The 21702-nt window shown below is 41.0% G+C and overlaps 1 protein-coding gene across 8 annotated transcripts in view; it reads left to right on the top strand.

Annotated features, from left to right (window-relative positions):
- The first annotated feature begins 13589 nt into the window (after positions 1-13589).
- The window catches only part of SESTD1 (SEC14 and spectrin domain containing 1), a 51609-nt gene continuing 43496 nt past the window's right edge, over positions 13590-21702 (top strand). For 2 of the 8 annotated variants that reach the window (XM_039555029.1, XM_039555030.1), the window contains exons 1-3: positions 13591-13751; positions 16874-16936; positions 17617-17719. The gene's annotated coding sequence lies outside the window, so the exon portion shown is untranslated. Of the gene's footprint in view, positions 13752-13944; positions 14035-16873; positions 16937-17616; positions 17720-21702 lie in introns of those variants that run through there. The other 6 variants (XM_039555032.1, XM_039555033.1, XM_039555036.1 and 3 more) reach the window with 5 other exon arrangements.

Here is a 21702-nt window from a genome sequence, read left to right as displayed (position 1 = left end):
ACTGTTAATATCTGGCAACAGGAGAGGAACAAAGGCTCTGAGACAGAGTTTGCTGCTGGTGTACAACATGAGATATTTCTCTTTATAATAAGCAGATGCATCATGAGTGAAATTGTGTAGTTGCAATCCTGAGTGTGCATCAGGGCAAATCAGCTCAGGTAGGTGTGGTTTAGGGTGCAAACGTTGAAGACTGATGAGGCAGGATAGGAAGTCTATTTAGCAAACCTCCTTTGAACAGCAAAGACCCCTGTGCAGCCCTGTGTTACAGGCAAACTTGTTGGAGAGCAGAGGGAACTGCAGAGCGGGTGCCTGCAGCAGAGCAGCAGTGATTACTCAGGTGAGCTTGGAACAGCAAAGGCCAATTGCCTTGGCCAAGGCAGGTGGCTAAAGCCACCACCAGAGATGGCAGATGGCAATCAGCTTTGGACCCATGGAGCTTCAGAAGCTGGGAGCCTTGTTCCTCAGCAGTGTAGGGAACACATCCCTCCAACCAGCAGCCATAACCTGCAAGACTGAGGTGTTACCACAGGATGAGAATAACAGCCACAGGGCCCAGCACAAGAGATGAAAGAGAAGGACCATACATTATATGCTTGCACTTCTGGAAAGAAGTTGTTATGTATTAAATACCTCCCTTCTCCCTCACTGCTTCTTCCTCCCTGCTTCAGTGAAATGTTTTTCTAGTTTTAAGTTCATCTGCCATTTGCAAATGGGAATAACTAGTTCACTTAGTTTTATATTTTCAAGGTCCAGGGTATAAATTTAAGCTGGTGTTTATTAGAAACTTCTGAACTTAGAACTCATATATTTTTGCTGTCAGTAAAAACCTGACAGAGAGGTTATTTCCCCATCTTCATAAACATGGTATTTCCTAAAATATGTTGCAGTTAACTTGTGATACTAAGCTCTAATAAAAACTCAGAAATGTTTGAGAAATTCCATATGCTGCCATATACTGCAAGGCATCATTGAATCTTCAAATTTGTTCTTACTTAAATTATATGTGCTGATACCACTCCTCTTACTACAGCTTGAACACATGCTCTAGCTATTTCTAACACTTACAAGATCATCAATTGCCTCACATTTGTTTGCAGCATGCAGAATTACGTTAAATGCCACTGCCATACTCAAAGAGTGGCTTTTTTTTGATGGAGATTTTATAATGTCTAAAATGAGGCACCAGAAGTGATTGGCAGCCTGAGATCGATTTGTGTGAGCAGGATACATTCCTCCCCTCTACTTCCCTCCGGGGTCGGAGATGCAATTGGTAAAGGTGCTTATAATACACCTTCCTCAGTCTAAGTGGGGGTGCTTGGCAGGACATTCTTCACAGGGATCCCTGATGGCTTTGAGATGCTTTCTTGCTCTGAAATGATCTGGAGATATTAATTTTGAGGCATGAGGCTTGGCTTATTTGTTCTGACTTTCCTTTAAAGAGGGAAAGAAATCATGAAATATAAGCTTCTCTGTGTACCCTGGATACCAGCTATTGTTTGTGGGAGAAATTAAATAGATTTTGTTTTCATTTTTGCAGTCTAAAATGGATAATAGGACATGGTAGTTACACTCCTTAAACTATGCTAAATTTTAAAAAATAGGAGAAGAAAATTTGCAATTTAACAGGACTTACTGGTAGTTTGGCTATGATTTTTAAAAGATCCTACACCCACTATTAACTTAACTTACTTTTATTTTTCATTTAAATACTCATGACTTTCTGCATTAGTAATGCATGAACATATACCTTGTTCTTTCTTAGAAGGGTAAAGTTTCTCCTAACACTCCTATCTCTACTCTCTGCCTACTTTTCATTTGAATCCCAACATATAAACCTCATGTTGTGTTTTTTCAGTGGTCATCAAGATATTAATTTGTAAACTGTATTTCTGTAGGCCTCTACCATGTACTAATGTCTCAGTGGAAATGCTTGTCTGTTACTTAGCTCACCATACTTTTCTAGACTACTTTCCAATGTTGAACTTTCTAAGTAATCAACTGTTACTTCCAGTAATACAAAAATAGCATGTCATTACCATTACGCACTAACTCCGAGGATTTAATTTTAAACAATTTCTCCTTTCCCTGACTGAAGAAATGCCTCTGCAATAATTTTTAACCTTTCATCAGCATAATTGCTAAATAATTAACAATGGTTAAATTATGAGAACCTGAGAGATTTGAAAATTATTACTGAAGTATGTCTTTCACTGAAGCAATGACCTATATGCATCTGCTTCAAAATAAAAGCAAACTATAATTACTAGCAGCAGCACAAAGTCCTTTTATGTGCCAGATCTTCTGATATATGTACTTATTTCTAAGTCACAGCTGCCTTTGGTCCTATGTTAGGGCATAAAGAGCCATCTCATTGCAAAGAACTACTTGTGTGCTGAGGCTGAGCTCTCCTTCTCCAAGGTTATCTCATAATGCTTTGCAATGTCTTCATTTCCATTAACACAAATTAGTTATTCCACAGAATAAGCCATGGAAAACAATGTAAATGTTCTATAATACCTTTCTATTTTTATAGCAGATATTATTTCCTTTCTTCTGTTAGCTGAGCTGATTTGCATTTGCATGCTGAGCTTTTCTTCAGTTTCTCCAATCTTCTCAATGAGCTCCATGTGCTGATTTTGGATATGCCTTTTATACACCATTTAGGAGCTGACAGTCGTTAGTCTCTCCATCCTGTCCCAGCTCTGTGAGTCATCGGGATTTACTCACTCTCCTTTGTCTCCTAACTTGGGTATGCTTAAAAACTGCACAGTCTGCTGGCATCCTGATGACCCAATAATCTGGGTTTCAGCAACATGTGGGCCCTTATGTCCTCTCCTGCCCTTTGTTTCAGGCACTCCCATTCATTCTCCACTCACCACAGTCTTAACATTTCTAATACAACTCTGCATAAGGAGGGGGGGAACAGGAGGTATTTGCTGGCGGGGGTAGGAGAAACCATGGGAGCATGAATGTACAGCATAAATCTGTCAGAAACCTGGCTGATCCCTTAATGATTTATTTTTTCAGGTCCTTCTCAAGTTCATCCTTTTGGTAAATGTCTTCCAAGTAGTTTTTGGTAAAAAAATGGACAGTTCTCAGTGACTTTCACTCACCATTTTGAGAGTGTGGATATATCTTATGTCTAATCACATACCTGCATCTCCCCTGTCCACAATATTCTTCTTTTCAGGTGTCTTTGGTGGCCGGATGTGACTCTGCAGCCAGGGGCTGATGTAAGTACCCTTTGAATTGCAATTCCCAACTGCAGTTTCATCCACGCATCTCAATAGCCACTTCTTTGTTTCTGCAGTCTTTCATCTATTGAGGTGCCATTCATATTCAGTCTTTTTTTTTTTCCTGAGGCTTTAGGGGAAGTAGTGGCAGAGAGCTTGTTTAGTTTTGTTTTTCTGTTAGAGGTTCCAAAGTACAGAGTCTGCTGAACTACCAGTAGTGTCTATACAATTCTAATGACCCTTCACTCCTGCCACTTTATTTATGCCTTTGAGCTGTTTAAATCAGAGGCACCTGGATAGAAACAAAGTGAAGTGGCTGTCTGAGTGTTTTCACAAATTAAAGTAATGTGTCTGGTGCTTCAGCTAAATCCCCACCGCTTCCTCCCAGAGTATTTAGCACAAGGGTGTTCAGCAGGCTTTGGCTTTGTTAAACACCTGCTCAGAAAATCTGCTGACTACCAGAGGCCCCAGGAGCACAGCAGCCCCTTCATGCTTGCTTTTCAAAATGTTGGTCTAACACCAGCACAGCACTGTGATCCTCTCCCACAAAGTCCTCTAAATGCAAATTTTAATCAATGCCATTTCCTCATACATCAGTCCCTCTAGCTTTCTAATTATCAGCACCAGCTCTGAATTGTCATTACATTCTCATATTGATGTCCAGATTGAAAGTGATATCTTCCTGTGCTGCACAGGAAAGGATTACCACTTTGCTGCTCTATCAGGGATCTGAGCATAGGATATGAAGCTGATTAGCACACCTTCCTCTCTCCTGTGCACGAGGTTCCACCACTGCAGCTTTTCTACTATAAAGCTATTTATTTTTAATTCCTCTTTTGAAACAACCCAAACAAACAAAATCTTCATTATGCTTGTGCAGTACTCTCATTTATAGCTATTTTTAAGAAATGCCAGAATGAAAGTTGAACCAACATCAGCTTTATTTTATTGTGCAGTTCATAAATAATGTGGCCATAATTGCTGTTTCCCTTTCTTCCTGTGCTAACATTTTTGCAGCCTCTTACGTTTTTTTCTGAGCAACTGAAAAGCTCTAGATCAATAAAAAGAAAGTGAATTTTTTTCTGGAATGTCATACAGATGCCTAAGCTTTCAAACCCACTATGAAATAATTTTCCTCTCCAGCAAAAAAATATATGAAATTTGTTGGCAAGCAAGTGCATGTACTGTTTCATGTATAGCTAGAATAAAAAAAAGTATGATTTCTATATTATAATTATTTGGAAGATAACTGTGTGCATCCTGTTTTCATTACCAATAATCAGAGCTGCTTTATTGATTTAATTATGTAAAAATAATAATATGCTTTTATTAGGTTGTTTAGCTTCCCTATGATTGGATGTAACCTGGTTATAACTATTTTATATATATATATAATTGCTGGTGTTTATTGTTAATATAATAATGAAAATGAGAATATGATCTTATTAACAAGTACAATCCTTTTACTGCAACAAATGGTAAATATTTTGCACCTTTTATAAAATTCATTTTCAATTCTTTTAATGCAGAGTCTTGAATAGATTCTTGTAAAGCGGTGAGAAAAATCTATCCTTTTGCATTTAGACCTGAAATTAGAAATGGAGGTTATATTTTTAAAAGATTGTATAGTGACTCAGCACTCAGGATACTGTAGTTTATTAACAACGTTGGGAGGCATGCTCTGCCACGGAAGCCTAAAAATTTAATTGAAAAAATGCATGGTGGCCACTGATATAAATAAAGATATTAGTTAATATGCAGAATAGAAAAACTAAATTTATTCAAGGGGTGAAATTTTGAAGCATAATCTGGATTAAACCCAAATACAATGCTTTATTTACCAAGTATGACACAAAAATACTTAGGGCTTTATTTGTTTTCTGTTTTGCTTTGCTGCAGATTAACTGCTGCGAATGTTCAAAACTGCTTATCTGTGTCCTGCTCTCTGTGAGAAGCAGAGAAATGCCATGCATTTTCAGTTGTGATCTGAGATGGATCCCACACACTGGCCCTGGGAAGTAAACTGCCTTTGGTAAGAGCAACTTGGGTCTGGACTCAAATGGATGCTTTACAGAACAGAGGTATCCAAAGACAGGTTTGTTGGTTTGACTCATCTTTCATTCAGCTCATTGTGCTATTCCAAAAGACTGCTGGTAAATGGAAATCTGCTTTTAAATCTTTTATGTCATTCACATACTTATATGGTTTATTGGTGATCTAAAGTTCAGACATGCCAGTGGAGCGACAGAAATATTTGATATGAACAGGGCTCCTTGTCAGTAGAGGCAACCTCTACAGATCTGATTACAAGATTTGCATTCTGGTGCAAAAAGTATGTCTAATTCTGCAGATATTTTACTGAAACAAGAAACTTCATATACATGAGTAGTCAACTTGAAACAAGAGCACTAATTGTACTGATGAGCCTTAGCAGGACTGAAACAAGAATTATGAAAAGACCTTTCTTCCCATTTTATCAAAAATGGTTTAATTTCTTAAAATAGGTTGAAAATGAAAAAGAATGAAGGAAAGAGTTGTACATAACTTCCAGGGAAACGCTGTGCAACTGAGAAATTCTGGTTGATGTCAAAACATTTCTGTGTTACTAAATATCACAGCATAGGCATAATCTGCCACATTCTGCCAGAGGCTGACCTGTTCAAAAACTGGAATATTGGAGGACCCCTGAACTTTGCTGTTGCATTGGGGGAAGCCACTTGCAGAATGGCAGAGCAGCAGCTTAGAAAACCTCGGCTAATCAAATTTGTCAGACAGCAGGAAAATGTTTGAAGAGAAGGATTGATACCAGCAAAGGCACAATGGACCTACTGTGAGGGAAGGGCATGTATGACTTAACAGGAAGGATTTACTTTTTAACTCAGGCTAGAGTTTGATGAATATTTCCTTTGATGGAAGTGCTGGATAAATCAACTTCGCAGGGAGGGAAAGAAGCTGGTTTTGACCTTAGTTATTTCTCCAGCCTGGCTCACTGTGTGACAGCACAAATTAAAATGCACAGCAAAAGGCAGTGGCAAGAGGGGCAGGGAAAAGTGAAGTTAGGGCTTACCAAAGTCTTTCTGAGATGGCCCCCCATGGAGGAGAGCTTGTCTGGAGAGACATGTACTGACAGAGGCATGGGCAGGCAGAATGGGTGCAGTGGGAGCACTGAGCTAAACCCAGAGCATGCTTGGTAGGAGGGAAAGGTAGGGAAAACAGAAGTGCATAACGAAGAAAAATGTATAATGAAGGTTCTACTGTTAGCAGAAGGCAAAGCTGAGCAGGCTGTTTGCTTCCCTTACAGCACAACACTGAAGTGTAGACTCCAGGTACTAAACAGGCCAGCAAGTCTGAGTTCAGAAAAGGACTTCACTTGAGCTGGAGAGGGTGCTGAGGAAGTTATAGAAGAGTAGGCACCAGCACTGGTGACAACAACCGACAGGCATAAGGATCTCTTTCTGTGTGGGCTCGTAGGTGGCCAGTCAATGAAAACATCTGGGGCCTGTTTATCCTAAAGAGGGTTTAAAAACCTGGTTTTGACTGCACACACTTAGCATGCTCATGAATTTTAAGAAGGAAGGTTCACTAGGACAATTTGCTGCTGTGTGAGGATACAGAAAACTGAACATTTAATTCATAGTACATTGCGTTTTCAATCTGCTCACTGGTACATGGGAAGAACATGAGGGATTTCAACTATCTTTCCTTTAGAAAGGATGATTTGCTGAGATAAAATTTGCTATGAGTCTCTAAAGGAAGGGGTTTTAATCTTTTTTTTACATATAGAAGTGTAAATTTTCACATTTTGCAAAATTTTATGTAGAGTAACTTAGTATAGGATAATATTCTTCAAGAATATTTGTTTTTATCAAAGGTTCTCAGTACTACCTTATTAAGTAAAAGTTGTTGCATGATTTTGCTAATCTCTGCCCTATTTTTCCTCTCTCAGTATGAGCTGTTCTGAAATTATGTTCCTGTGCTAGAAGACAAAGTGCCAAGTACCTAATTTAGTACTCAGCAGTTACATCCAAATTTCAGTTGTTGTATAACACCAAATATTGTAAAGACGACAAGCTCAAGAAATACTTGCCTCAGACTGGAAAATTATCAGCACTTTGGATTAGACAGTATTATTCAAATTCCATTTAAATGGTACTTTATTCTCAAGGTGGCATGAATGACTTTAACAACCTATTTGTAATGTGTGTGACCTCCATGACTAAGATAACTATTGCAGCCTGATTGCCCACAATTGGGCAGAAAAAAGATACAGGAAGATGTTTACAAACTACTTGTGAACTATGCAAAACAACAACAAAACAAAGTACAATCCGTGGGATTTTAGAATTAGAAACAGGTACCCGTGGGATTTTAAAACACTTCTGTCAATTAGAAACATGTACTATGATTAGGCTCACAGGGCTTTTGGATGTGTTTGAAAATTCTTGCCATTCTGACAAAGATTTCAGAAATAATTTATGTTAAGGATAAACATACTTGATTATATTTGAAACGACCCTTTCAAAATGCATTAACGTAAAGCCTGTACACAAAAGTTTTGATAAAGCGTGAGAAATATACTCCACACATTCCATGATGTTTTATTTTTTAATTATAGGTATGGATGTAATTACTTTCTTTGGAAAAAATAGTTGGATTTTTAGCCATGGCATTCTTTCTGTCTTGAAGAGAATTTCTGACTCTGGGTGAACACTGAATACTGGGTAATTGAATGTCAAATACTGAATCTCTATAAAATAAGCTTTTTTCAACATAAAGGGTTACAGTTTAAAGCTTCTACATGAACATAATAAACCATGAAGTCAGGTAGCTCTAAGGACATCTATGCAGATACAGAGAAGAATTTTAACCACCTCAGTCACTCACTCCTAAAAATGGCTTTTCTCTCAGAGTGAAGAGTTCTGCCTCTTATTGCCTCTAAAAATAGCTCATATTTCTTATCCTCTTTCAATTCACTTTTGCTAACAATGATTGTGATTAGTGCTAGTGTATAACCTAACCTTGAAGCATGCTGCTGTTTGTAATGTTAGACATTCAAGCCATATGACGAGGAACCTATACAGAGAATCTGTAAATTACTAATTCATGTCAACATAGAACTATAACCTCTTTAGTCTTAGAGAAAAAATTATTATTGGGGAACTCCTTTCAATTTATCCTCTTTCCAAACACCTCCCCTTATGGCCCTCAGAAGAAACTCAGAGAAGAGTTTTTTCCTCAAGAAGATGCTTGGTAACATCACCATGTCAGAACTGTGCTAGAATCTCAAATCACACAATAATGGGAATTGCACACAAAAGTTGTAAAGCTGTCTTTGTCTTCCCCTTTTATAAGACCACGCAAAGTAACAGCTACGGTACAGGACACCCATTTCTCAGTCCCTGATTGAGAAATTCCACATTGCCATCTAACCTCTTTTATGCTGTAAACATTTTGCTAATAGTTAACTTTGAAGCTGGAAATGAAATGTAAATCTAATGTAAGCAAAAATGGTGGTGGTAACTGAGTGTGGCTGCCTCTGCAGGCCAATGCTACTACACTCCGTGGCTGAAGAGCAAGCAAGTTGCAAGGAGATGGCAGTCAAGTCTCATTAGAAAAATCCCTGTTCCTTCCTTTTTTGTGGTGCAAGCAGAAGAAAGCATCATGGAACTGCAAATGTGGTTCCAGCAGAACATTAGGTGCTTTGTACAGGAGTCATTCAAAATGTCATTGACCATCAGCTCTCTCTCTGTGGTACTTCCATAGCTAGCATTTCAGAGCTGTTATGCCTCATGTGATAACCAGTATGTAAATACAGTTCCTTTTCTTCAGCAAACCAGCGGTAATCCCTGATCAGATTGAGCCATCAGGAGTCAGAGTGTGCTGCAGACATCCCACCAAACCTGCTCAGTGGTATGGCACAAGAAGCTAACATAACAAGAAAGTTGGTTCTCATGTCTTTCCCCTGCACGTTAGACAAAACATGACCTGAGACACCTGATTGATCCACGGAGTCTCACAGGAGTCTTACATGCAATAACAAGGGCATGGATCTTGATCCTATAACTTCAGTCAGAGGGTACACAACAGCAGAATGGAGATGGGTATGTCTCAGGTCATGTTTGTGGCTGCAGGGGAAGGATATGAGAATCAACCTTCTTGTTATGTTAGGTCCTGTACAGAAAGGAAGGCATTCCCCCTTGTATCAAAAAAGCTAGGGGTCTACTGCCAGCCAGAAACAATTTTCCTTTCACAAGATGAAATAAATTTGTGAGGAAACCATGTTCATATTTAAGAAATCTGAGCAGCAAAATACTGACCACAGATAGCTTTGCATCCTTTCAAATATTTCTCAGGAAATGCAGCCCTTAGGCTTGTATTTTATTTTATTTTATACAAGAAAGACCAAGTTATGAAGACTGTATTTCATAGAAAATAAAAAGTAATTAAAGAAAGCAATAAAAGTCACTTCGAGTTTGCTGCAGGAAGCACAATCCAACAGCCTCTAGTACTTGGAAGGATACAATGAGATCAGGGGATACTTGATTGTTTCTACCTGAGCACTAAGAAGCATGTGAAAAAAACTCACAAAACACTCCAGATTCTTCAGAATCTTGCAAAGTTTCATATGCTGTATCTCATTACAGGCATGTCACTCATACCTTTATATAATGAAGGCTTTATCTTTTTTTATATATAATTGAAGAACTTCAAAATTACGGGCAAGCTATTTAAAATATTGTTTTACACGCCCTTTGATAAGTATGAGCGCAATAAAACAGATCCTTCAAAACCTGCTAGGTGCTGCCTACACAGAGTGCCAGGCTTTCAGCCTGTGCTAGTCAGTAAATGAAATCTCATGGGTTTGGGCCATTTGGGACTCGAGTTTCAGATTCTCTTAAGCGCACAATTTAAGGCTTTGTTGTAATTGTTTCAGAAGAAACAATCACTCCTCAGTTCAGGATTAAAACCTAGTATTTGTGTTTAAAGGGGCATTTCCTATCTCAATGCTAATAGGTAAATGTGAGGCTTACCTTCAGAAGCCAGTGAATGGTAGCTCATGTACTAAATTCTGCAGATCTTTTGTTTGTTTCTGTGATGTTTTGAATGTGCACTGAATGCTTGTATTTTTCTGTCACTTTCACTTCCCAAACTTCCTGATACTGTTTATTAACATAGAAAGGGCTTTCCCACTGTTTTTCCAACATGAATCTGGCTGTATGACAAATACGTAAGGTTTTAAAGTAGTAGATCCCTCTGCTGCTTACCCATGAATATGATGACACCATCTCATTATGATCAGAAAGCTCCATATAGAAAACATTCTACAGATTTTATTTACAATTCATTGCTGCCAGCCTATACTAATCCCCCTGCATATAGTCATTTGCTTATTTTCTGTATATGCCTTTTATGAATTGGCCTGTTCCATAAGTTACATCTCTAGCCAATATACTGGATAATGCTGGCTTACATTAACTTAACTGCTCACATTCATTTTTGTGCTACAAGTAAAAACAATTGCCTATCTGTTGCAAGGAGATGTGGAAGGAAATAACAAGCAAGGCAGCAAGGTAAATCACTCCAGGTGGAGGGTTTCCAGCCCACCAGGTACAAGGCTGCGCCTGGCAGCACCTCCCTGTGCCCAGTGGCAAGTGGAGCAAGAGTGAAGGTGTATTACAGGCCTGTGGGGTGCTGCACAGGATGGCCCTGTCACATCTGGGGGCACCTGAGATCACTGTCACCAGACTGAGCCATCAGGAGACAGAGTATGCTGCAGACATCCCGCCAAACCTGCTCAGTGGTATGGCACAAGCACCCAACATAACATACTTGGTGTCCAGTAGAAGTGTAGGGGGGTTTTGTTAGTTTTTCTTTGAAGGCTGATTTTTCTAGAAGTGCAGCCACTGAAGCTGGAAGCACTAACTCTGTTGTGAGAGCACTGCTCTGCCTTGTAACAAAGGCTCTGTTGTGCTGGCATGCAGCACAGTGCCCAAAGCTCAGGATGTTTCAGCCTATTTGCTTTCATTTGTATTTGAGTTAATCTGGCACAGCTGCTGGAGAATAACACCATATATTAAGGGTCATTTTAATCAAATGGATCCTTGATACTGTGATTTCTTCCTACTGGCAGTTTGCACAGAAAAGGCAATTAACTACAACTCTAAACTGATGGTATGACCTTAAACAAATTAATTATGTCAGATTCTGTCCTGGCAACTCATTCCGCAGAGTATGCATGGAAAAGTCAGAAAACCTGTTGCAACACTGTTATACTTAAACCAGCACATCTCCAGCCAGAGTACAAATGAGAGTGACTTTTGGGTAACTCTCTCCTATGGAAGGCACTGCAGGAGAAGCCTTGTTCTGTCCTTGAGAAGAGATTCCAGTTGAGACAAGAAAAATGGAGAAATAGGGTCTATGTCCTTTTGGCCTGAATTCCTTTCCTTCTCCCTCTTCTTCTCTCTCTCCCGCTCCTCTCCTCTCCCAAAAGTAACCTTAAGAAAATTTATTAGGATTAATGAGTTCATGTGTACTAAAAATTTGAGATCCACAAACCAAAGCAAAACCACCCAATTTAAACGGGTGCATGTTCCTTTATTGTATAGGCTATGTGATAGGTATGGTACACAGAATGTAATATCTACACTATGAAGGATCTTAGACATGTAAAATAAAGAGAAATTCACACATGACAATCAGCTGTACTTCTCCCTTTGTTGATTTTTGTCTTGGTCCTTTTAAAGATTAAATATATGTGTCAGCGAGTCCCACTGAAATTTTCACGTGTTGGGCATCAGATCACTTATGTAGAGTTCTGAAATACTGTTTGTCCTACAGTCAGAGCTTACAAAGATACAGCCTAAGGGATCTCAAGTAAATATTGATGAATAGTGAAAGCTTCTATTATCTTACCTTTTGCCCACAAGAATGCAATAAGCATAAATTTAGAAGAGTGATCTAAAAGTTCTATCTGGCACATTCTTAAATCATTAGTGAACACACTTAAAATACTGCTAAAGTTTTCCTCTTTTAATAAAGTAAAAAATAATTTATTTGGTTCTCTACAGCAATTACTTTTTGTGGGAAACTGATGAAGATGGTTTATCTCTGTATCTCTACAGGCTGTGAAGGAAGTAATTTTGCTCTTTCTCTTTCTTTGCTGCTGCTGTTTTAAGTATTCTTCCAGGAAAGGCCCAACAGAGAAGGTATGTTCTCAAGGCTGGCAGGCCTTGGCTGATGTGCCTCCCCAAATTCAAATTTGAATGACAATATCTTTAGTTTTTGCATGTCTGGTGGGTGGTGTGGCTGAGAGAGGGACAGCTTTCTGAGTTAGAAGAGGCCAGGGATGAGGTCAGTACCACAGGCATACCCCGATGGTGACGGTGAGGGCAATGGCTGCAGCAGATGTTGACTGGACAGCAACCAGGAAAGGCGGTGAACAGAGGTGGTTCTGCAAACTCTTGTTTTGAGAGAAGAAACGAAGCAGTTGCAGCCTCCGTGAGACACTTGTCATATTCGGAATAAGATTCAGTAAATTATATTCAATCGTTCTGGAAAAACCAAGAGCAAAATTATGGTTAAGATAGAGTGTGCAGAAGCCAATTTCTTTAAGAGCAATTACGTAGCCTAATGATGTATTCAGCCAGGAGATTTAAGACTGCAACCTGTCCTAGAGTAGTTAAGCTGAATCCAAGGCAAGTGTCCCAGCCAGCCTTCTTCACAGCATTTCTTTCTGCATTTTTGCTTGTATTATTTTAATCTTGGCATGACAGAGTTTTAGGGTGTTTGTCCAGGAGCTGAGACAGACAATGGGTTATTATCTGCCATTGGAGGGGAAACAAAACACACGTCAGTGCTGAATTGGGCTTAATGATCCTCGTGGGTCCCTTCCAACTCAGGATATTCTGGTATCAGGATATGCCACGAGTGCTGAAACGCTGGTGGCGAAGGACAGCCGACACCTGCCTGAGGTACTCCCAGCGTTCACCTGTGAGCCGCTGTGCTCTCATTCAGCACGCACAGCGTGTCTCCGAAGAGCAGAGCGAGAGTACTGTTATCTTAACACGGCTGCCAGTGATAAAAACTCCGCAGTCGGACAGACTCCCGCTTGTCCCGCGCTGGGTATTTATCACGACCCTCCGTGTCTGCGGGCCCCGGGCCGGGCGGGGCCGCGGCCTGCGGGCGCAGCGCTCGGTACGGCCGCATTGTCTCCGGGCGGGGCGGGGCGAGCGGCCGCGGCGGCTCCGCGCGGGGCGGGCGGGCGGTACCGCGGCTCCGCGGGCGGGGGCGGCGCTGAGCGAGGGCAGCGGAGCGGGGGCGGGCCCGCCAGCGCCCGGCGCTCGCCGTCTCCTTGCCGACGGAGGAGGGGTCGGAGCCGCCCCCGTCCCCAGGGGCTGCCGCCGGGCGAGCGAGGCGGTGCGAGGCGGCCGAGGTTAGCCGCCGCAGCCCGGCCGGAGCGGGCAGGTCCAGGCTCCGCCCCGCGTCGTCCCAGCCCGGGCACCCGCAGCGCCGCATCGGGTGAGTACCCGCGCTCCGGAGCGGCTCTGCCCTGGCCCCAGCCCCGCGGAGGGCGGCGCAGGCCCTGCGGCCTGGCCGCGCTTTGTTCCCGGGCGGCGGCGGCGTTGGCTCCGCGGGGCGCCCCGCTGTGCCGGGGGCGGCGGTGGCGGGGCCGTGCGGCAGAGCAGCCCCCGGCTGCGAGCTCGCCCCTCGCCCCGCTCGCTGCCCCGCTGTGGGTGCCACTGGCCACTCGTGTGCCGGGGGCACGGCGGGTCGGCGCGGCCCGGGGGAACCCGCGCAACAGGTTCGGGCATTGTTCGTGCCGCCGCTACATACGTGGCCGCGGCGGCGGCGGGGGGTTTCCCAGGGGGGCTCCCGAGTGGCCGCCGCCGGTGGAGCTTTTGCCTTTGTGCGGGCGCGGGAGGGCGGCGGCCCCTCCCGGCGGGCCCCGCCGCGGGTGTCACGGCAGGCTCGGGAAGGAGGGAGAGGCGTTCGGGCAAGGGGAGCGAGCCAGAGGCAGCCGGGGCGGGAGTCGGCTCCCTGGATCGCGGAGCCGCTCGGCTCCTGGTGGGGATTTTCGCGGTACGTGGCCGCCGGTCAGGCCGGCGGCCGGCTGGGGACGAGTCACGGCCGTGTCACTGCCGCGGCGTCGGGCGCTCCTGGGTTTCTGGAAGCGCTGCCTGGCCGGGAAGCTGATTCACTGCTGAAGACGTGGTTGCTCGTAGCTGTGGTTACCCTTTCTTTGATTTTTTGACAGGTCTATTGTCCAGCAGTTTTGCCTTCTCCCCCATAATTGTAGTGTCCCTTGCTACCCCGTAGCAGAGCTTTTTAGCCAGGAAATTGTACGAAGGTGATGCTCTAAAGCACTGTTTTTGTTAAAGAACTTAAACGAGTGTATGGAAGCAAGATTAGAGATAGGGGAGAGTGGTTCTTTATTTTTTTTGACTTTTTAAAAGTTTTTTAGTGAGCAAAATTGGTGAGGCTTATGTCGATAGGCATTAATAGCTGCTTTTGTCTGTTTCTCGCTCATCTTTCTGCATCCCAAAGGAAATATTGGTCCTCTCCATTTTTAGTATTGCAGTGTCTGCGGTGTCCTAACAATTGGATCTTGACTTTGTTCATGCAGTAAAATTCACTGTGATGGGAAAATACTGGGTTTTTTCCCTTTTGTGACATTGCCTGCTAAGATTCAGTGTATTGTAAATAATAAATAGTGTTTCTACATTGTGAGATTACTGATGCTTATTAATTACTGTGTTAATAAGGGTTCTCCTTTATCTGAATGAGAGCATTTATAGTCCTAATGCCATTGTCTGTACCAAGCAGAAACTTAAGAGAGAAAAGGGGGAAGGTGGACTACAGAATAGAACTGAAGCTTGCTCAGTGAGGCCTGCTGCTTGGTGAGGTGCTGATCATGCTTTGCTCTGTCAGGAGAAAAGCAACGAGGCAGAGCACTGAAACAGGCTATCCAGGGAGATTGTGGAGTCTCCCTCTCTGGAGACATCCAAACCCCCTGCCGAGGCTGGGTCTCCACCAGCAGGTTACACAGGAATGTGTCCAAATGGGGTTCCATTGGAACCATCCAAATAGATGCTCTCCAGAGGTCCCTTCCAATCTTAATAACCCTGTGATTCTGTGAAAATCTCCCACCAAAACTAGGAGCAATTACAATGTGGTTTTTAGGGGTGGATTTTAGGATTTTGCACAATTCTTTACGTCATAGATTGCTGCTTGAAGAATCCTGTAAAATCATCTCAGCTGACTTTTTCCTGGGGTGGTATGCTAATAGATGATATTTTGTTTGAAGTTTAATTGATCAGTAACGTTAGTTTTCCTAGAAATACAATTTTAAGAGAAAGAAATAGATGTATTTTTAAATTTCTTTTAAGAATATTTAGCATAAGGAAAACTGGATGTCTTGTTAAATTGTAGGGTATAATTCTAAATTGGCCGTGGATTCGAGTTTCTCAGTGAAGCTTATGTAAACAGGGGAAATTGACATAGTTTTGTTGTTTTCTGTCAACAGAATAAAGGAGTCAGGTGAAGTTCACCTCAGTTTCAGTTGGCTGTTGCTTGGGAGTGGTAGTAGGAAGGGAAACCGGAGGAATTTCTGTAAGAACTTTAATGCAGTGCTACCTGTCAAGAATCTTTAGGAATAGATTACAAAGAGGAGTACCTTTATTCCCCAGTGACTATGATTGGGTGGGGAAGTACAAAACACCTTCAATATGCAGCTTCTGATAAAGTAGGCTTGGAAATGATGTTGCAGGATTTCCAGTGTGTCTCTACTTAAGCTTTCTCAAGGACTTGCTATTTGTATTTTTGTTCCTGATCTAGAGGTACATCCTCTTGCCTTCTCTCCCATCTTTTCGAGGCTGACTAGAAAACTTCCATTAATAGAAGGGTGTTTTTAATTTAAAACTGTGAGTTAGACTACTGTAATGACTGATCTGTCAGAATTACTGTAAAACCAGTGAAGTGTGTTTGTCATCTTGACTTTGCCTTTTACACAGTATATTCTAATTTGAACTTTTTGGGTTTTGTTGTTGGGTTTCGTTTCATGGGTAGAATTTGATCAAGTTACAAGATTTCATGCAAGTCTTAAAACATTTGCTGGGATTTAATGTTTGGTACTTACATGTTAATTCCGTATCTTCTAACACAAAGAGGGAGTACTTCTATTTTCTTATCCAAGTTACTCTTTGCCTTTTTAAATTTTATAACAGTGAGTAATTTTGTAGGAATACCTTCTTCCTCTTCACAAAAAAACTACTAACACTGTTGTATTTTCAGTTTAGCCTAAAACTCTGTGTGGGTTACCTCTGATTGAGAGCATACTACAGGGATTCTGGTTCTTGTTACTTTCCCGCTGCTTCCGGTGCTGCCTCAGGAGCATTGCCTGCTTACTATAAACAATGTTGATGTCTACCATATGTTTCGGTAGAAAAGTGCAGGATTCCTGCTGTCCCACTAAACTCAAATGCCTAGCTTACTAGTACTTGTGAATATACAATGGAAATGTTGACTCCCCTGTCATGTAGCTCTGTAAGAAACCCTTGTTTTCAACCTCCAAGGAAATAAATTTTTAGATTGAGTAGCAAAATCAAAAAATACGGTCAAATCCTTTTTATTTAAATTTACAGAACCCGGGATCTGGAGCTCAAACTTGTAACCTTAGCAGGCAGTTTTGCATTCCAGTACCAATGGTAAGTAAGATAGGTCTCTTCCAAAAATAAATCTTTTTAATTTTCATGCATTATATTTGGTTCTTGTGAAGCTTTGATACTGGTGAATATACTGCCTAGAGCAACATCTTTGCAGTTGGTTTTGTAAAAACTTACTTAGGCTTTAACTCATGCCTTCTTTAACTTACCTGCTTTACTTTGTTTTCCTTTTGGGACTTTAAAAAAAAAATCTTTAAAAGGCTCTATAACATAAAGAAAGCTGATATTAAAGTTAAATTACATTGTTGGCCATGCAGCTCACAGTGCAGCTTGCATTACTGTGTCTCATGTAGTGGTAGTGTCTCACAAGGAAAGGAGTGTCTGCAGATGTATTAGAGGATGTTTAAGCATAAGACTGGAGATGAGTGAATTCTACTTTTAAGAGGGTTCTGTGGTAGTGGGTGAGAGTAAGGAAGGAAGTTGTAATAGCATCAAGGTAATTGTTGCTGCTCTGATGGTGTTGATAAGCTTGTGCTGGAAGATAAATGAGAGACTTGAGAACCTTGATTGAGCAAGCAGAAAAATGTATTGGCAAAGCTTTTTGCTCTTCAGACTAAGTAAGAGTGAGAGATTTTTGAAGTGAGGATAACCTTACAGCAGATGCTAAACTCAACAAGGAAGCAAATGAAAATCAATCTGGAGTGTTGTTTTCCTGTTTCTAGGTGAGAAGATGAACTGCTGCATTTTGGACAAGCTGAAGTTTGGAATGCTGGGACATAAAGAACCCATTAAGAAGGAAATTACAATAGTTAAGAGGCGATGAAGGTATGACTTAGGGCTTTGCAGAAACAATAATTCAAGCAAGATAGATGCAGTAGGTACTTGAGAATTCAGAGCCAAGATAAATTCCTATGGTGTTGGCATAGTTGTATTTGAGAGGTGTTCTTAGTGAGGTGTCATGAAGGCTGTGTTGACCAGACCAAGTAAAGCCAAAAAAAAAAGTGTTCTAAGAGTAAGTAAATGGATTTGATGTTAGCTTGATGTTTGGGTCACTAAATGATGCCTGTGGCTGAACTTGAGAAAATAAATGCCCATTCTTGAGGGAAAGGATCAGGATGGACACATAATACATAGATGAAAGTTGCTGAGAATTATCTACGTTTTGGTGTTGGCAAAAGTCATGTTTTCTCTCTAATAAGTATACCCTCAATGCAGGTTGTCTGTTTTCTCTCTGCTGGTGTTCTGTTTGCTAATTCTTTCATTCTGCAGTCTCACTTGACCCTAAAAAATAGTATAATTGGTAAATGTATGAGTGTTGCATCTATGCAGGATGCTCCAGGGAGCAGCTTAGAGAACTTGATTTTATGTTCTCTGAAGCATGTGACCATTTATTATTGATTTATTTATTGGTAGTGGAAGGCTACATGTTTTATTTTGAGGAGTAGGAGAGAGGGAGAGGTGCTGTTGATTACTGCAGGTGGTTGCTGTGGCCAATAGAATTTGTGATTTGCAGTTGAAATGTTCAGAACTTTTAATCTGAGTACAAAAGCTGAAGACATCTGTGAAAGTTAAGATCTATTTCTCCTGCACCCTCTAATTTAAGGACATCTTAGATAATTATTTTTACTGTGTAGAGCAGTGAATTAATGGATTTCTGAAATATTTGAACAAGATATGTGAACAGATCTGGTATATCTCAATCTCTTGTTCTTTCATGTTTGGTTAACATTAACAAAATTTTCAAGTTACATATTTCTTATTGAAGGGATTTTTATTATTACCCTCATCATGGATACTTTGTGTATTGTGCAGTGAGGACAGGGGAGCACACAACTTTAATTTAAATTTTTTTTTTCCTTTTGGGCAGAGGAAATTGTTCAGTGTTTCAAGGTCCACACAAAATCTTACTATTGGGCTGGTAACTATTTGGTCAGGTATCAAACCCAGAGTTTTAGGGATTTGTAAATAGTCTTTTTATTTGCCCTTTCTTCACTGTCATCTTGTTTTGATCAGTTTTCTCCACTCCAAAAGGATGACTGCTTTTGTGTCTGCTGCAGTTTTGTCTGCACACCCTACCTGACTCACCCTTTCAAACAGTACCTTTCCCTTTCATACCCTGCTACTCGAGATGGCTTTCAGTGTCATGGAGCATTTCTTTTTGCTTCCCCTCAGTCGAGTGTCACTATACTGAGCTGGGAAATGAATCCTGAGGCCCTGAGCCACATGCACTTGTAACCAATGCCAAATATGTGTATTGTTATGAAGTGGTAGATTGTTTTCTTATATAAGAATATTGCAGAAAGAACAAGAAGTTCTAGTCTTGCACCCCAGAGGAAAGTGGTTTTCATTTGTTCTGGACTGCCAACAGTTGCACTCATCAGTACAGCTGTTTGTCTTTTGACTTGGCTGCCCACGGCCTGGATTGTCCAATTTCATTCCACCCACTGTCCTAGTTCATTTAATGAAGTACTGAAGGCATAGGAGCTTTCTGATCTTTCATCACGAACTGGTTTTAGACAGTTCCTTAAAGACCTGGTGATAAGGTATTCATTTTTCCAAACACTTGTGACTTGTATGTTGGTTTTGTTTTGTTTGTTGGGTTGTTTTGGTTTTTTTTTTAAGGAGAGGGAGCTAGGAGAGGAGTTTGTAATTTTATTTTACTATTCGTAGGTTTTTTTTCTTCCCCCTAACCTCACAAAGTGCTTTTGTGGTAGAATTTGCAATCTGTATGATTCTGTATTATTTCCATGTGACTTCTGACTAAGGAAAATCTTAAGACCTAAAAAGGAGAATTTTCTTTTAATGAATTTTAGCAAAGTGGGATGAGGAAGAGAAAGTGTCTCAGCTGTGCTTTGAACATAGCATTTCAATTGACCTATTGCTATGTAGAAAGTGGTGGAAGAAGCAGCCTCTCAACTTGCATCATTTTATGTCTTCTGTGGTATTCAATTCTAACACTTCAGAGTGTTAAGTGAGATGGGACTATACCAGATGACTGCAACTTCTGCTGGTTCGGCTGTCTGTTGTAAAGGAAGGAGGGTATGAGCTAGATTGGTCTTCTGTTGCTGGTGGGCAAGCTGTGGTGTGTGCAGGAAGGTAAATGGTGTCTCTCACTGTAAAAATGTGGCAGAAAAGGGAATGTGAAGATGCATCCAAAACCTGTGGCTTATTTTCTCTACTATTCTAGATTAAAAAGGCTTGAAAACTGCTACAACTTAACATAGACCGTGTGTTTGGCTTGGACTGAAGCTGGAAAGGGCAGAAAACTCTAGCAAGCTGTCATCTTTGATGTCGCATGTTGTAGCATTGTTATGAAGGTCTGCATGTGTCCTGGGCAAGTTTGCTCTCTGAACATGGCCAGTGAGCCCAAGGAGTGCTGTTCTTTGAGAGTGTGCTCATTGCCGCACAGTATCCTGTGGCTGACCTTGTTGTATGGAAAGAGTGAGGTGTTGGTATTGTGTTTCACAGCTGTACATGCAGGTGTTACTGTGCATCCCTAGTTACATTGTTTCTGTGCTTCGTACTCTTCCTTTTTTCCCCCTCTGTCACTTGCTTGAAGTCGGAGGAAAAGCTCTGCCCTTGTGTGAAATGAATAGTTGACTGTGATCAAAGTTAGAACTCAGACACACAATGTCTTTTTCTTCTCAGATGGCATAACCTCTTACTCACTTGTTTTCCATTTGCTGGTTTGCTATTCATTGTATTGCTCATCACTTCCTTTTGTTGCTCATCTTTTTATTTCACTTTTCACAGAATTGTTGATGGGTTGAAAAAGGGTGGGAAATGAACATGGAAGATGGGTTAAATAAAGGAAGTAGTTAACAGACAGTTCTTCCGAAGTCTGTTATTAGCTTTAGTTAGAAGACAAGATTTGAACCTTCAGGTGAAAATGGAATAGAATTGGAATTTTTCCAAGCTTAAATCCGTTGTGGCTGTGACAATGTGCTTTTGGATCATGGCCTAGCACACTGTTAACCTCAGCTTTAACCCAAGTCAGAGCACATTTTCAGTCTGTGCATTGAACTGCCGTGGCAAGTTGCTGAGTTAGAGTACTCACAGTGCGTGTGTAATGGAAATGGCATTGTATGGTTGCATCTTGCTTTAAAATTAAAGAAGCTTACATGCTCATGAAATTACTCAGTCTGTGTTTTTCATTTTCTGACTTCTTTAGTGTGAATTAGCAGGTTACAGAAGATCAGGAATATTTTTGTTGTTTACAACTTCAGACATGTTTACAACTTCAGACATGAAACTTCTGTGGTTTTTTTCTGGACAGTTTTTACAGATAGTAAAAAAATTAAAAATACTAAAGTGGTTGAAAAAGCAAAAAACTCGATCTTCTTTAAATATCTGGAGTTACCTTTTCTCCTGAGGGCTCTAATGTTAAATATTTATTAGTGCTGCTCACAATACCTTAAAGAGTAAAAACCGAATACTGCATTTGCATACGTAAGCTGATGTTCATCTGTCAGGTTTTATTGTTATTTTGAAACTGTCCAGCTGAGTAGCCGAGTTCCAGGTGCCTTTTAATTGAAGACAGCATTAACTAATAAATATTTACAGCCTTTTTCTAATTTTGGGGCAAGTTTGTGCTTCAGAAATTACCCTGGGGCATCAGCCCTGGAGACGCCTTCGTTTGTGTTCTCTCTTTGTACAACTTTGCTGTGGGAGAGATGGCAACCTTTAATGTAACTTTAAAGGAAGGTGAAATAATAATCTACATAGATAATGGTGATACTCGGCTTTCTCTCTGTCTTTTATATGTGGATTTTATTTCTGTGTGGAACAGGTGAACTTGTTTTAAGCTG

This window comes from Corvus cornix, chromosome 7, assembly GCF_000738735.6.
Source record: "Corvus cornix cornix isolate S_Up_H32 chromosome 7, ASM73873v5, whole genome shotgun sequence".
Taxonomy (NCBI): domain Eukaryota; kingdom Metazoa; phylum Chordata; class Aves; order Passeriformes; family Corvidae; genus Corvus; species Corvus cornix.
This window is presented reverse-complemented; position numbering and strand designations above follow the sequence as displayed.